The 15,850-nt window shown below is 44.8% G+C and overlaps 1 protein-coding gene across 2 annotated transcripts in view; it reads left to right on the forward strand.

The window, feature by feature from the left end:
- The first annotated feature begins 3,568 nt into the window (after positions 1-3,568).
- The window catches only part of LOC146775837 (NACHT, LRR and PYD domains-containing protein 12-like), a 984,872-nt gene continuing 972,590 nt past the window's right edge, over positions 3,569-15,850 (forward strand). Inside the window, exon 1 of one of the 2 annotated variants that reach the window (XM_085639880.1) lies at positions 3,569-3,784. The gene's annotated coding sequence lies outside the window, so the exon portion shown is untranslated. The remainder of the gene's footprint in view (positions 3,785-15,850) is intronic. The other variant, XM_085639881.1, reaches the window with a different exon arrangement.

Below are 15,850 nucleotides of genomic sequence, written 5' to 3' on the forward strand. Positions count from 1 at the left end.
CCTCCGTTTGGTAATACATTTTCGCGTTTACCACTATCCTCTAGTCTTTTCCGCAACTGTACGATCTTTGTCCAATAACAGCGCGACTCACACCAACGCACCAATCCTGGAGCGTCTACGTCACCCTGTACTCCTTCCAATCCCTGCGCGGCTCACACCAACACACCAATCACAGCGCGAGCACTGTTCTAATCCACCGTCCAATCACAGCGCGGTCTTTTCTGACGTCAGTAGTCGCTGCAGTCGCTTCTACTCCTGTCTCCTGTCACTCGTCTACCCCTCCTTTACAAAGCCTTCTTGGTAGACTCTGTTTCAGATTCTACAAAATCTATTAATTACAACATATAAACATCTCCATTGTCTGCTTCGCTAACCACAGAATAGTAAAGAAAGGTCTTTCTCACAAGAATCCCGCTTCTCTCTAGAACAGCGCTTACCTCTGCTCCACTACGGAATTATTACTTTCGTTGACACAGTAGCACATCCCTCTACTCTGCCCTTCTAACATGCATCCATTAACTGCTTCCTCCCGGAATGCTCCAAAGAGTCTCACAATCAACTAAATGCTCATACATTCACGCACTTTCACACCAGAAAATGTAGCACATTTACACAGAATCCTGCCTTTCCCGAGAACAGCGAACAATCTGTCCCACTACAGAATTATAACACACGTTAACCAAGCAGCGCTTACCTCTGCCCAGTCCTTCAAACAAGCTCAGAGAATACCTATTACTTCTCCAGCGATAAGCTTTAACGGCAAACCTTACGGATCCCTGGGACTTAAGACCAGAGTTTCACAGATAACCTTCGCTATCATACACACTCCTATTATACAGAAAACATATCTCTAGTAGTAACACACGACGAATGTCACTGATTCCGAACCCAGACAATGCGACGCGCAACTTCAATTGTCACACGCTTTTCCCTGCATACGTACAGGGCCAACAATCCCGTTTTTCCCGAGAGCAGCACTCACTTCCCTCTGCCCTACTACGGAACCGTCACCAGCTCCCTACGTTCCAGAAGCCGTACACACTACATATAACTCAATACGACGACTTCAACATCTAGTGTTAGTACATATATCAACATCAATCAATAACCAATGAATCCAAAAGCCTATGTATAAGCAATCTATCAGATCAAGACAATAATTAAACCATCATACTGCTACCAGGAAACTGCTGCAGATCAGAGCATATAAATTCTCCCTACTTCCATGGACAGAGTAATTCCACAGTCATACGCACATACACTCATCATACACTAGGGCCCATCACACCAACATTCATTCTATTACTCTATCCACACTAAATATACGAGAGAACTCCTAAATCAATCTGCATCTAAACTGAGGTCAATGCGACCTAATTGATTAGTCTTGAGTCATGATTTAAACAATAAGAACACATTTGAGATCTCAATAAATGACAAAGAAATAACCACCCGACACTGGAATTCAAACAAAGGTTATTTATCTAAATTAATTCAAATGAAAGACATCCAATAGCAAAATCATTATTCTCATAGTTACCTATTCTAGCTAAATGTCGTAATTGGGTCAGGACAGGTCTCTCAGTAAAGTCTCCCGAGTCGCCGTCCTCTCAATCAGCATCGATCCTCTCGAGCATAAGTTCGGGAAGAAGTGGCCTCAGACCCTCTCTAGTCTAACAATATTTATACTAAACTTACACATTAAAAGTTACAAACAAGCTCCAAACGTCCGCTGAGCAGAGCGAGCAGGAAAGGATGTTGGCTCGCAACATTTAGAAAAACCTCCGCTCTCGAATATCACAAAAATAAAAACACGGAAGAAGGAAGCACAAACTGAAAACTGCAACATTCATAGATGCTCTTCTCCGGAATTATAGTGAAGCCACTGCAAGATTATCAAAATGTTCATTGTGGCTACTGTTCCTCTCCAAGGCTAGCTGGAAACGAGCCCAGAGCTGATGTCCTCACGGAAACTTTTAATACAGTCATCAGAGGCCGAGGCCAGGTTTTCAACCATATTCAGCGAGGCCTCTCTTCGTATCTCATCTACTCAAATGCAGGCTGTAAATATCGGCCATCTTTCACTAGGCCAGAATGGACAATCTTAATTAAAAGAAACACAAACAATGTTACTACATCGTAATAATTATACAGTGTTAATTCCCACTAATACCCTTATGTGTATGTAATTATCTAGCCATCTGCAACATAAAGAAGCATTAAAACATATTATTTCAAAGCGCAAACACATAACAAATAACACTTTAGCCACTCGTATTTAATTAATTAGCTCACCAACTTAGTTCACGTATTTAATATAGCCACACAAATGCATTCCCACGTGTGATCCTTTCATTAGTAAAGTTGATTAGTATAAAACCACTCAACAGCAATTAATATCTAGTAATTAATTCTTAATAGTTTTAAGTATGACAAATTGAACATAAACTGAAGTTCAAGTTTCAATAGAAAACCCTGCTCCAGCAGGTGCACTTACTAAGTCAGCAGGGTAGTACTAGACAGCACACAGACTTTTCAATTGCAGGCCTGAGACACACTTTGCAGGCTGCTTCTGTGGGTGGCACAACAACTGCTGCAAGCCCACCAGCAGCATTTGATTTACAAGCCCTGGGCACACATGGTGCACTGTACTAGGGTCTGACAGTTAAATCAAATAACCCAATCAAGGAGTCACTAATCAATACAATTAATTTACAATAAAGGGAGAGCATATGCACCTTAGCACTGACCAGCAGTGGTAAAGTGCCCAGAGTCATAAAACCAACAAAAACAGTTCAGAGAAAATACAGGAGGAAGGCAAAAAGTTCAGGGATGACCCTGCAAAAAGGGCCAAGTCCAACAGTTTGGCAGCCTCATTAGGAAAAACGCTTTGTCCATGCTAACAACCGAAGCAAGAGGCATCTGCCGAGCAACAACTGTTGCTGCCTTGTTTCAAGAGCATGACTTATTTGTTGTTACGTAAGTACAGAGGATGTCTTGACCCATGATTTCAATTACAATGTAACGGTGATTGTTGAAGCCCTTATGGTGAGAACAAAAACATGAATACTAACAGCACTCTCACATACCCCAGTCTGCACTCCTGGAAGCGCTCACACACCTCGTTTGCACTAGCAGCTGAGCAGGTGGACCTGGCAGCCATAATGGCTGATAACTGAAGGATCCTCTTCATTGATTGACAGTTTGTGTGTGGTATTGTTCATGGGTGCTGGCACCAGGCTGTGATGCAGAGTCCTCCTATCTGCACAGAGAGGTGATTACTGTAAGTGACAAACACATTGGCGGGCCAGAGCTTGTTAAATACCCTTTTTTATGTATTCCTCTTAATGGAATGTGGACAGCAGAGCTTCTGAGCTACATCTGGACTGATTTTGACTCGCATTGTATTTTTTCTTCATGATTTTAATTTAACTACCATTGCATTCAGGTGTTGTGTTTATCGGGTGTTTTTCATTAACAAACATTCGATAGTGGTGAGACTCAATCAACCACCGTATGATCAAGCTTTCAATTCACTTTATAATCTAGTGTGCGTAATACGACCCTTGTGATTCTGACGTTCACGTTGAAAATGTCGCGTGCGTGAACTGCTGTACCTCCACCGCGTGAGCTATAACAGGCTCTACCTGTCGGCTTCGCTATCTGGGTGGAGTTTGCCCTGGGTCTTTCCGTGACTTTCCGCACACACATATCGTTGCTTTCTGTTCTTTACGTTTCCTCATTGCTAGGAGAGAAGAAGGTGACATGCAGAGAGATCCGTGAGGTAAGAAACCATTTCTAACATAATAAGAATATGGTGGTCAGGATTAAATTTGTTACTAAAAAACATGTTTTTACAGTGCTAGCTGTTGCAGGTTTCCTAGATAAATGAGAATTGCTATAAATACAAGTCTTGTGAAAGTGAAAGTAGTTTGCTAAAAGGAAATGCCCTCGCCTTTCTTCTTTTCATGTTTTCCATACATCGTGCAAGCTCGGGCACGCGATATTATGTCACCGACTCTTTTGTGTTATGATGCTACATTTACTGACCTCCTTTTGTCTTATGTGTGCGTTTGCTGCTAATGAACAACGTTAAAAAAAAAACCTAAGTAGTGGTGGCTGGTGAACCGTGAACGTGGAGGGCGTAACGTGGAGGGGCGTACATACCATACGATCCAAAGTGAAGCAAACCAGACCAACTTCTAGTCCGCTCCGTAGGATCTCCCCTGAGAAATTTTGGGAAAAACATAGCCCAGAGTTGCATTTTAAAGGGCAATGTGCACTTAATTTGGCTGAACCTTCAGACGTCCTGCATGAAATATTGCGATACTTTTGTGATGTGCGAGGCAAACCTTATTGATTTAACGCTCCTCAAGAAAACTTTAATAATTTGTAGGCAAAAAAGCGGGGTTTCAATACAATTCACCTAAAATGTAAAAAACATTCAATAGGAAGAAATTATATGCAGCACACGAGCTATACACATTTATTTTTGTTCAATTCAATTCAAAATTACTTTATTCGGTAACTGATAAAGTTGACCATAAAAGTTCATTTACCTAAATCAATACAGTTTAAAATATCAGTTCCTACAATCATTAAAACCATATCAAGAACATTACAGAATAGATTTGCGGTATTTAAAAACATGTTTCATGAATACAGTTACAGAAGCGATAATAAATTAACTGTCTAGTGACTGCAGAAAACGAAACGCTAGTTGACATTGTTTTAGACCTGATCTTTTTAAATCTGGAATGATCGACATTTTTCTAGGGTTAGAGTAAAATTTACAAAAAAAATTATATGTAATGTCGATTGGGTCGAGACATCATCACAGGGACATTTACATACAATTCTTGACCAATCATTTGGCGCGGGAAAACTCAAGCTTCTGTGTAAAATATTCAATCTGAACCGGGTCAACAGAAATTTCTCATAATCATTTGTTATCAGGGTGATATACGTTTGTATAGCAGTAGTAGTATAGGTCATAGAATATGTTTGGACCGTGGACTTCTTTATTTCTATGATGTTTCTAATTTCGCCCAAGTATTGTAAACAAATTGCTTTAAAATCTTTCCTAGATACAGTACACAATGTTTGCGGTTCTTTATAATATTCAGGACGGCCTAAATTGGTCAAGAATATTCTTACATATTCTAGCCTTCTTATCCGCCTGACTCCTTCCAACGCCTGGGCATCTGTTAATATATGGCGGTTAAAAGCCGTCTCCTCTGAAGTCCAAACTTTATGCCACAGGAGGCTAGGTTGGATCTTAATTAAGTCCTCCAAATAGGGCATACCCGGTTCTTGATGACATATGTAGTTTGATGTACTGTCTGGGACGCCCAAAAGTGACCTGAGAAACTTGTTTTCGGCAGATTGCAATATGTTTACGCTTACGTAGCCCAATATTCCTGCTCCATAAGTGGCAATAGCCACACATGTAGCTCTATAAATCTGTAACATTTCAGAGGGACAGCATCTGCCTAGTTTTCTACTGAAATTTTGCAGCGCCATCAGGGATTTAGTAAATAAAAGTCTTCTGGCCTTGATTGGCTGGGACCAAAGACCTGAGTGATCGAATAAAATTCCAAGATAGAAAAAGGTTGTAACACTATCTATTGGCTTTGATTGTATAAAGAGGGTTTTTGTCTTTCTTTTTAGACCAGCCCCGCAATACATTGTGTAAGTTTTCAAACAGTTGATGGTAAGTCCCAAACCTGACATGTAATTAACAAACGTGTTAACAATGTTCTGCAATGTATTCGGAGTGCGGCCCATGAGGACCGCATCATCTGCATACATGAATGTGGGTATAGGCCGGGACGAAGCTGCTGGTAGATCCTTACACTCCATAACCAGAACAGTTTCTAGGTTATTTATATAAAGTGAGAAGAGAAACGGGGCTAAGATGCACCCTTGTCTTACACCCCTCATCACATTGAAGTGCTTGGAGCACTCACTACCCCTTCCATACCCTGCCCCTTGCCCCTGAGTATAACTGCCTTAAAAAAATGACTATTAAGGCATCTACTCCCATCTCCTCTAAAACGGACCAAAGCTTTTCATGATTAACGCAGTCAAATGCTGCTGTTAAGTCCACAAAAGTTAAATATAAAATTTCCCTTTTGGCCTTTGTATTCTTATATATAAAAATGTGTAGATTTAGGCTCTGTTCGATTGTACCCAAGCCTTTTCGGAAGCCGTATTGGAGATCGCTTAATATTGACTTCTCTTCCTCCCACAGCTGTAGCCTATCAAGCAGGACTTGCCCCACTATCTTAACTGTGGAGTCCAGCAAAGAAATAGGGCGGTAACAGGCTGGGTTTTCCCTATCGCCTTTTTTAAATATGGGCACTATTATGGATTCATACCAGGTCGGTAGGAAGCTTCTTGAGCAGCAAGCATTGAAGACCTGCGTTAATAGTGGGCCCCAGAATTCTACATTAAATTTAAAAAGATCTACTGGGATCCCATCAGGCCCCGCGGCCTTACCCCCTTGACTTGAGTTAATGGCGGAAATTACCTCACTCAGGGCCATATGTAGGTAATTTATATTTACCGATTCTTAAATACCGAATTTTACAGATTCGGTATTTATGAATCGGTAAATATAATGTAGGTAAAAAATCGGTAAATTTTACCGATTCGGTAATATTCGGTATTACTGATTCGGTATTAACTGAATCGGTAATAAGGAATACCTTCCTATTCATTCCTATGGGCCTGGAGGCCCATAGGAATGAATGGGAAGCCATTGACTATTTCCGATTCGGTAAATACCGATTCGGTAATAGGGGGAGCAGATTCCAGGGTGTCACATTGACACCCTGTTGCACCCCTGAATCGTGCATGTGTGCACATGTGGCGCACATACATGCCCTAAGGGCATGTATGTCTGCCACATGGGACATCTAGAAAAGCACAAAAGTGCTTTTTAACAGGTATTCAGTATTTACCACCAACCTGTAGTTGGTGGTAAATAACGAATCCTTGAATCAAAAAAGCACTCACTTGAGTGCTCCCTACATTGGATTTGAGAATTCGGTAATTTACCGAATCGGTATTTTACCGATTTCTTAAAATACTGATTCGGTAAATTACCGAATCCTTAAAACCTGCCTCCTACATTGGAAAGGGCTAAATACCGGTCGTTAACGGGAAAATTACCGATTTTCGGCCGTTACCGACCAGTATTTAGCTATCTACATATGGCCCTCAGAGTGAAATGTAAAGGTATGTTGCTAGAAATAAGAGGGTGGTTGATTTCCACCTCAATTGCTGAAATGTCCTGATCTGTTTGGATCAAATATCCGTATAGTCTTGAATAATGAGTGATCCAATCATGCTCGGTTATTGCGTCTCTATTATGGCATTATCAATTCCAGCCAGGAAGGCGGCATTTACGGCCTTCCAAAAGGCTGATGAGTCACGGTTAAACAAAGCATCGTGTAAGGCCTGCCGGCATCCTCTTTTAAGGCAGACTTTTTTGCTTTTAATTCCCTCTTATATTCATGTCTTGCCTTTCTAATATAATCTAGGTCTTTCACTTTAGCGTGCAAGGCATTTTTAAGTTTAGCATGGGCCTTCGTACACTTATTGTCAAACCACCCATGTTTAATATTACTGTTCTTTCTCCCTTTTACATATAGGGTTTCTTTAACAAAGTTAGAAATATTAAAAAAATTAATTACAATTTCTTGGTGTGATGAATACTCATTTAAGCAAATTGAAACCTCGTAAGAGAATCCTTTCACTACTTTCTCCATGAAAATCCCTGGGTCTACTTTTGCCCATTTAAGGGCATAACCATTTTGTCTTGACAGGGTGATGTTTTCTGCAGAATATATAGGGTTACCACCGGTCTTTTTAGAATTTTTATGCGCCACCAGTTCCATACTAATCGGAAAATGATCGCTTGGAGCAATCTTGTGTGTCCTAAAATCCTTGATATAAGTGGAGTATTTACATGAAATTAGAACAAAATCTATTATTGTGAAAGTACCTCGCCCGTTAAAAGTCAGATGAAAAGGAGCCGTAAGAGAACATAAGTTATTTGCAAAATCCATATCAAGTTCAAACATGATTTCGTTTAGAACATCTCCTTGCCTTGAATGAGAGAAATGGGGGAAGCCTGAACCCTTTTCATAGCCTATGCCACAGACCCCTTTATCAACGTATGGGCATAAATACGAGTTAAAATCCCCCCCCAAACAACACACACGTCTTTGGGTGAACCAGCATGTAGCTTATGCAAATCGCCACACATGCGTCTCATGGTCCCCTCGAACAATTCAGGTGCCACATTATTATAAAAGTTCGTTAACACGATACAAAAATCTCTATCAATATGCATGCTGATAATCTGGTAATGCTTATCTGACACGTTAAGGACTATCTTTCCTATGTCCAAAAGGTTGGAGACATAAGTACATAGACCACCTTTGGCTCTACCAAATGGTGATTGGACGGCTGGGGTATGGAAAGTTTTATAGCCCGTGATGTGAATCGGCTGTGTCGCCCAGGTCTCCTGAAGGCTAAAAATTTCAAACTTTCTAGTAAAGTCAATCCACAAGGTATTTGTAACTTTAGAAGTTAACCCTGCCACATTCCAAAACAGGAACTGGCTGGTGTTCACCTTACCTAGGCATTGATTTATCCCAGTTCCTTCTGCCCCTATGGATAATATTTGATCGATTTGTGCAATGGGGGGCACGATGGACAAGGCCTTCGAGATCGGTGCTATATCTATGGCAGCCTCCACGTCTGTTATCCAATCTTCATAATAAAGATTAACGTTGTCATTTGTGGACAAAAGCAACCCATGACCCACGCTAGGAATTGACTCCTCTGTGTCTAGCCAGTCGTGATGCTGCCTTAAGGTTATCATTTGCTGTAAATCTACTGACTTGAGATTAGCTAGGGTGTCGAAAAGATTGTGTGTAGGGATATTCCACCAATGCTTATGCTGCATAACTAATGGTCTAATATCGGGTCTAATATCGAATGTTGGCCTATAAAAATAGCCTAGTGGAACTATGTTAATACCATTCCCTAAATTAGGTTGGCTTCCCATTCTGCTCAAGATCTGTTCCACCAAGGAGGGGGTTTTGAAGGTCAGCACCACACAATGTCCCGGGCAGCTTTTCCGTTCCCTAACCAACCAACTTACTCTCCTGGCCATCTTGAATTTGACGAATAACCTCTTAGTGAGGCCCGTCCTTCCCCCCAGCCAGTGCAACGACTTGTTCCTAAGTGTCTCCCACGGTTCGTCCACCTCTTGTTATAAGGTAGGGACATTGGTTAGAACCACCACATATGGAGGTGCCGCCAGTGGTAGATCTAAGCTTATTAAATTACTCTCCACCACATTTTCTTTCCCATGCCTTAAAACGTTAGTGGTTTAAGAGTTAGCTGGGACCGTGGGGATATTGGATGGAGGTGGAATGAATTTAATGTTAATAGTAGGTCGGGCAGGGTTATCAGATATAGATGGTAATCGGCAATAACAGGCTGGGTATTTGGGCGCCAATGATTGTTTGAAAAATCACCATGATTATCAGTTAGCACTATGCTTGTCCCATTACCTGATGTCTGTAAGTTGGCTAAGCACTTTAACAGCAGCTCCTCCATTGAACCAATTCTGTGTGTCAGGTTGTTTAAACTTTCCTTAAGGAAAGAGTCTAAGGCCTCGACTTTGGCTTTTAACTTTATCAGTTCGTTATGTGTACGGGCATTAGCACTTTCTGTTAGTTTACCTCCTTTCACTGGGTGCTGCTTTGATAATTTTTTATCCTTATTGTTTGTATTTTTATGGGTGTTCGGCAGGGGCTCCCTTTTTGCTAGATCCACTTCTCCTATAACTAATGTTGTGATATAAGGGTTCCTAGCCCTCTTAGTTGGCGGTTGAGTATCAATCTCTAGGTCGCTACCTGATATATTAACTGAAGTATTTACAATTCACCCGTTTTCAACTTGGGTGCGCCTTAAAGCCGCAATGGGGGGAGCGGTGCCCTCAGTTAAAGCTTGTGCTATAGGTATTTCACCTCCTGAGCCATTTTGTCCTGGTTTCATCGCCTCTTCTACCGAAGTTATCTGGCGCTCTATGGCCCTTACTGCTCCTGTTAGATAGCTAAGCAAGGTCTGGCATGGCTGAGTCCCTTCTTGTGGCTGCCTCTTATTTGAAGCACTCAACGTTTTTCTCTTCCCCATAATTATGGCTACCCTGTTCAAAAACAATGTCAGCCTATGATGAAATTCCCCTTTTAATTTGTCAAATGCGTTATATAGCTAAATGTGGCAACTTAAATAAGAAAACATATATCAATAGCTTTTACTTTCACAGAAGATTACACGGTTTCCCACTTCGTTCCTATTATGCACACTAAAGTCAGAAACACAGTACCTTACGCGGGGCAAATATTAGAGCCGTGGCCCAGTCCAGTCTCTTCCGGTCTATGACCGGCAAGGACGGGCATGCCCTTGGCCCGGGCTTTGCCCGGGCGCGTCCTGGGCCGCGGGTAGCGAGGCTGCGCTTTCTGCGCGTTGGTGGTGCCTCCCCCTCGTGAGCGGCGGTGGGAGAAAGTGCCCGGTGCACCCTGGGACTTGTGGTCCCACCAGGGTGAAGTGCGCTGGTTCAGGATTGCGGGCGGCAGTCAAGGCTACCTGGGACTACAGTCCCACCAGGAAGCCTACAGTTGTGGCCTAAGTGTCAGCCTAGGTGCAGAAATCAAGAATGAAGAGTCCCGCGCCGTGAGGAGCGAGGCAGCGCTTTGAGCACGGTGGTGGCGCCTCCCCCTCGTGAGCTGTGGCGGGAGAAAGTGCCCGGTGCACCCTGGGACTTGTGGTCCCACCAGGGTGAAGTGCGCTGGTTCAGGAATGTGGACGGCGGCAGTCAAGGCCACCTGGGACTACGGTCCCACCAGGAAGCCTACAGTTGTGCCCCAAGTGTCAGCCTAGGAGCAGAAATCAAGAATGAAGACTCCCGTGCCGCAGGGAGCGAGGCAGCGCTATGAGCTTGGTGGTGGCGCCTCCCCCTCATGAGCGGCGGCGGTAGAAAGTGTCCGGTGCACCCTGGGACTTGTGGTCCCACCAGGGTGAAGTGCGCTGGTTCAGGAATGCGGACGGCGGCAGTCAAGGCTACCTGGGACTACGGTCCCACCAGGGAGCCTACAGTTGTGCCCCAAGTGTCAGCTTCAGTCACTTGCTTCATTCCGTCTACCCCTTTCCCTGCACGTCACGACCCTCATCCCAATAATGCTTTTTACAGAAGTGCGGATTATAAACCCTCCATCTATTTTTGTTAATTTCTGCAGATTATACAACAGATGGTCGATTATATGAAGTGCTGAAAAATCAATCAATCAATCAAACAGGACTTGTAAAGCACGACTATTCACCCGTGAGGGTATCCTGGCGCTGAGAACCCTTCTGCTGGGAAGGTATCTGTTGAACAGACAGGTCTTGAGTCCTTTCCTGAATTCCAACAGAGAGGATGAGGTCCGGAGGTGAAGGGGGAGGTCTTTCCAGGCCTTCACAGCAAGGTATGAGAAGGACCGTCCTCCACTGTTGCTTCAGGGGATGCGCAGAGTGTGAGAGAGGGAGAGGGAGGTGGACTGTAGTTGTCTAAGGGTTGGTGGAAATTCAGGCGGTGGTTTTTGTACACTGGTTCTTGGTTGTGTAAGGCTTTGTAGGTGTGGATCAGCATCTTGAATTGACATCTCTTGTGAATGGGGAGCCAGTGGAGCTTCCTAGGGTGGGGGTGATGTGGGTTCTCTTTGGGAGGTCTAGAATGAGTCTGCTATTGAATTCTCCATGGCCTGCAGACTCTTTAGGAGGTGTGAGCTGATTCCTATGTAGAGTGCATTGCCATAGTTCAGCTGGCTGGTGACTAGGGCTTAAGTTAAGGTTTGTCTAGTGTTCAGGGAGAGCCATTTGAAGATCTTACAGAGCATGCGAAGAGGGAGGAAGCAGGCGGAGGAGACCGAGTTGATCTAGCTTTTCATGGAGAGCTTGCTGTCTAGGATAATGCCAGGGTTGCAGGCATGGTCTATCAGAGAGGGTGTGGGTCCAAGTTTGAAAGGCCGCCAGGCATTGTTCCACAGGAAGGGGTGTGGGAACACACCTGGTGGCCCTCTGCCCTTGGAACCCCCCTAACCTGACGGACCATGCCCGGAACCTCAGCATCATCCTAGACTCCTCCCTCACCATGACTCGTCATATCAACGCCATCACCTCCACCTGTTTCAACTCCCTCTGCATCCTGCGCAAGACATTTAAGTGGATCCCCCCGAATCCAGAAAGACCGTCGCCCAGGCCCTCATAACCAGCAGACTAGACTACGTAAAGCCCTCTATGCAGGAATCAACAAATCGCTGCTACACAAACTCTTGAGCAGCCAGACTGGTCCTCGGCACACCACGACACCCACATGACCCAACACCTGTGAGACCTCCATTGGCTTCCCGTCAAGGAGAGAGTAACATTCAAGATACTCTCCCACGCCTTCAAATCCCTCCACAACATCGGACCCAAATACCTCAATGAACGAATCTCCTTCCACATACCCAAAAGAAACCTCCGCTACACCGACCTCGCCCTAGTAAACACCCGCGCATCCGCAGAACCAGAACAGGAGGAAGAGCCTTCTTCCACATTGCAGCCAAAACTTGGGACGAACTCACAGTCAACATCTGATGATCCCCTACCCTGCACACCTTCAGGAAGAACCTCAAGACTTGGCTCTTCACCTGACCCGGAGCTGCACCACCTCCCTCCCGCCCAGTGCCTTGAGACCCTCACAGGTGAGTAGCGCGCTTCCCAAACCCCTGATTGATTCCGAAGATCAGCACTTTCCATTTTGTTTGTGTTGACTTTTAGGCAGTTGTCTTTCATTCAGTCCACGTCGCTAGCCATGCATCTGCACAAGTTGGCAACTGTGGTGGAGAGGTCTTCTGAAAGGGAGAAGATGAGCGGAGTGTGAGCGGCATACAACATGATGTTTAGTCCATGGGTTCCGACGACGTTGGTCAAGGGGGTCATGTAGGTGTTGAACAGTGTAGGGCTGATGGACGAGCCTTGAGGGACGCCATAGATGATCTTCTTAGGTTCCGAGGTGAAAGGTGATAGGCGGATTCTGTGGGTTCTTCCAGTGAGGAAGGAGGCCATCCATTTGAGGGCGTCTCTGTGTATACCAGTGTGGTGAAGGCTCTTGATGAGGGTGTGGTGGGATATGGTGTTGAACGCTGCTGAAAAGTTGAGGCTGATCAGGACTGCCGTTTCTCCCTGTTCAAGGAGGGATCTGATGTCGTCGGTGGCAACGATCAGAATGGTTTCGGTATGTTGGTGCAGAATCTGGATTGGGAAGTGTCCAGAAGATTGTTGTTCTCCTGGTGTTCCAAAAGTTAGCGGTTGATGGCTTTTTCGAGGACTTAGGCGGGAAAAGTGAGCCGAGAGATAGGATGGTAGTTCTTAAGTTCGCTGGGTTTGGCAGATGGTTTCTTGAGAAGGGGTTTGACCTCTGTGTGTTTCCATTCTTCGGGGAAGGTGGCCGTGGTGATGGATGCGTTGAAGATGGTGGTGACATTTTGCTGCTCATCTTGCTCCCGTGGTTGAAGCTGTGGTGGGGACAGGGGTCCATGGGTGCTCCTGAGTGGACAGAGTTCATGATGGCCATGGTGCTTTGAGTGGTAAGCTGGCCCCATGTAGTGAACAGGTAGTTGGGGTTTCCATCTGTGGTAGCGAGGAGGCTGAGGGTGTCTGCAACAGTGGGTTGGGGTTTGAAGTTTTTATAGATGGTGGGGATCTTGTTGTGGATGAAGTCTTCCAGGGTGTCGCAGAGTTCCTGGGAAAGGGTGAGGATGTTTTCAGTAGGTGAGGGTTTGACTATGTAGAAGAGTTATTTGTTGTGTTTGGAGCTGGCTTTGATGTGGTCTACAAGGACACTGCTTCTTTCTCTTTCAAGAGTTGGTGGTATTGGTTGAGGGATGTCTTAAATGTGGCTCGGTCTGTGGGCCGCTTGCTGGTGCGCCATTTCCGTTCAATACGTTTGCATTTGCGTTTAGTGGTTCTCAGTTCCGTGGCCTAAACTGGCCTGTTTGGAGGATCTCTTGAGTTTGGTGGACTTAATAGGGCCAACTTTGTCGGCCCAACTGGTGATCCGGGCAGAGAAGTTATTGACCGCCTGTTCTAGGTTGGTTGCTGTGTCAGGACTGGAGGTGCTGAGGGCGTCAGACCACTGGCCTTCTGATACGTTGTCCCAACTGTGGTGTGAGGTCCTGGGTGTCTTGGGGGCAGTGCCGGAGGTTCCTGTGATGAAGAAGTGGATGATGGCATGTTCTGTCCAGGTGAGCCCGGTGACGTGGCTGTACTTGACTCTGGTGCTGGCCGAGAAGATGGAGCTGAGTGTGTGTCCTGTGATGTGTGTGGGATTGGTAACTAGTTGAGGGAAGCTGATGTTCATGCTTTTGAGGAGGTTTGAAATGTTGATGTTGTCGAGTTGAATTTAAGGACTCCAAGAAATATGTAGTGTTTGGAGTCAATGGCGAGCAGGGTGATGAGTTCTGGGATGGAGTCGCAGAAGCTGGGCCGGGGTCCTGGAGGTCTGTAGGAGAGGGTGCCTCTGATGATCGTTTTGTCATTGGTTTGGAGTTGGAAGTTGAGGTGTTCCATGATCGGGGTGGTGTAGTCTGTGGTGGTGCATTTAAAGGTTTCTTTGTGGATGGCGGCGATTACAACTCTTTTTGTAGGGGGATCGCGCCTATCAAGGCTAATATTCTGAATTTGTTCTGGTGTCATTTTGTGACACAGGACACAATTCAACAGAGCCTACACGTTGTATGCCCTATAATATTGCACTGGAACACCAGGATCCCTGGGAACTATTTTGCGTATCCTGATTATAGCCACTAGGCGCCCTTTCTTGGGCTTGCCTTATCCCAAGTAGCCCACATTTCACAGTCTCATCCCTGGGCCTACGCACACCTCAGCCTCCAAGGTGATGTCAGAAAGTATTTTTCTAGCTGTGATAGACAGAACTGCTTAGATCAACAGTGACAAACAGCCTTATGTGTAGGAGATACTGGCCACTGAAGCAGACTGCCTGGTGTATAAAGCCATAGTACCCCGACGTTTGTTTCTTTAGTATCGGAATGATAAGACATATTCACCAAACAGTTGGTGATTATTTGTGCATTCAATAACAGTAACAATGGAATATGCCCTGTGGCCATCACTCGTTTCCTTCAATATGGCTGAGATCTTTCACTTGAGTGTAATCCTTTTTTGCCACTCATTGTCCTTCACTACCATGGTTGCCATGCCGATTTCCATTTGATTGGCATGCTGAAACTCATGCAGTGCTACCCACTACTGCTGGTTCCACTTCCCTTTGAGACTCATGTCTATCATTTTCAGTATGTTGCAGGCTTGAAATGACCTTCATCACCCTATCTGTCATCATATTTGATATCTGTCTGGCCCTCTTCACTGTTTTCCTTTGTTGTGCATGGCCGCTACCCCTATCTGTACTTATCCATTTCTTTGCCTGTGTACCTTCCTCTCCACCAACAGGCAGATGCCCATTCACAGCCGCCTGTGGCAACATCGCCTTATTACTGGTCCACCTCTATTATGTTATTCTGCTCACTTAGACCTGCATTCAACACCCCCCCAATCCATGATCCAGGAACCCAGCCAAAAGCATTACCCTCTCTTCCTCTGACAATGTGATGGCCTGGGGCATAATGGGCTCAACTAGAAATGATGTGCTTACCTTTGAGAGACCTTCCAGAGGGAAAACAGTGGAATGTCTCAGTTGACGTGCTATTTGGCCTGAAAAAATGGA

The sequence above is a fragment of the Triturus cristatus genome, chromosome 12 (genome assembly GCF_964204655.1).
Source record: "Triturus cristatus chromosome 12, aTriCri1.1, whole genome shotgun sequence".
NCBI classification, from domain to species: domain Eukaryota; kingdom Metazoa; phylum Chordata; class Amphibia; order Caudata; family Salamandridae; genus Triturus; species Triturus cristatus.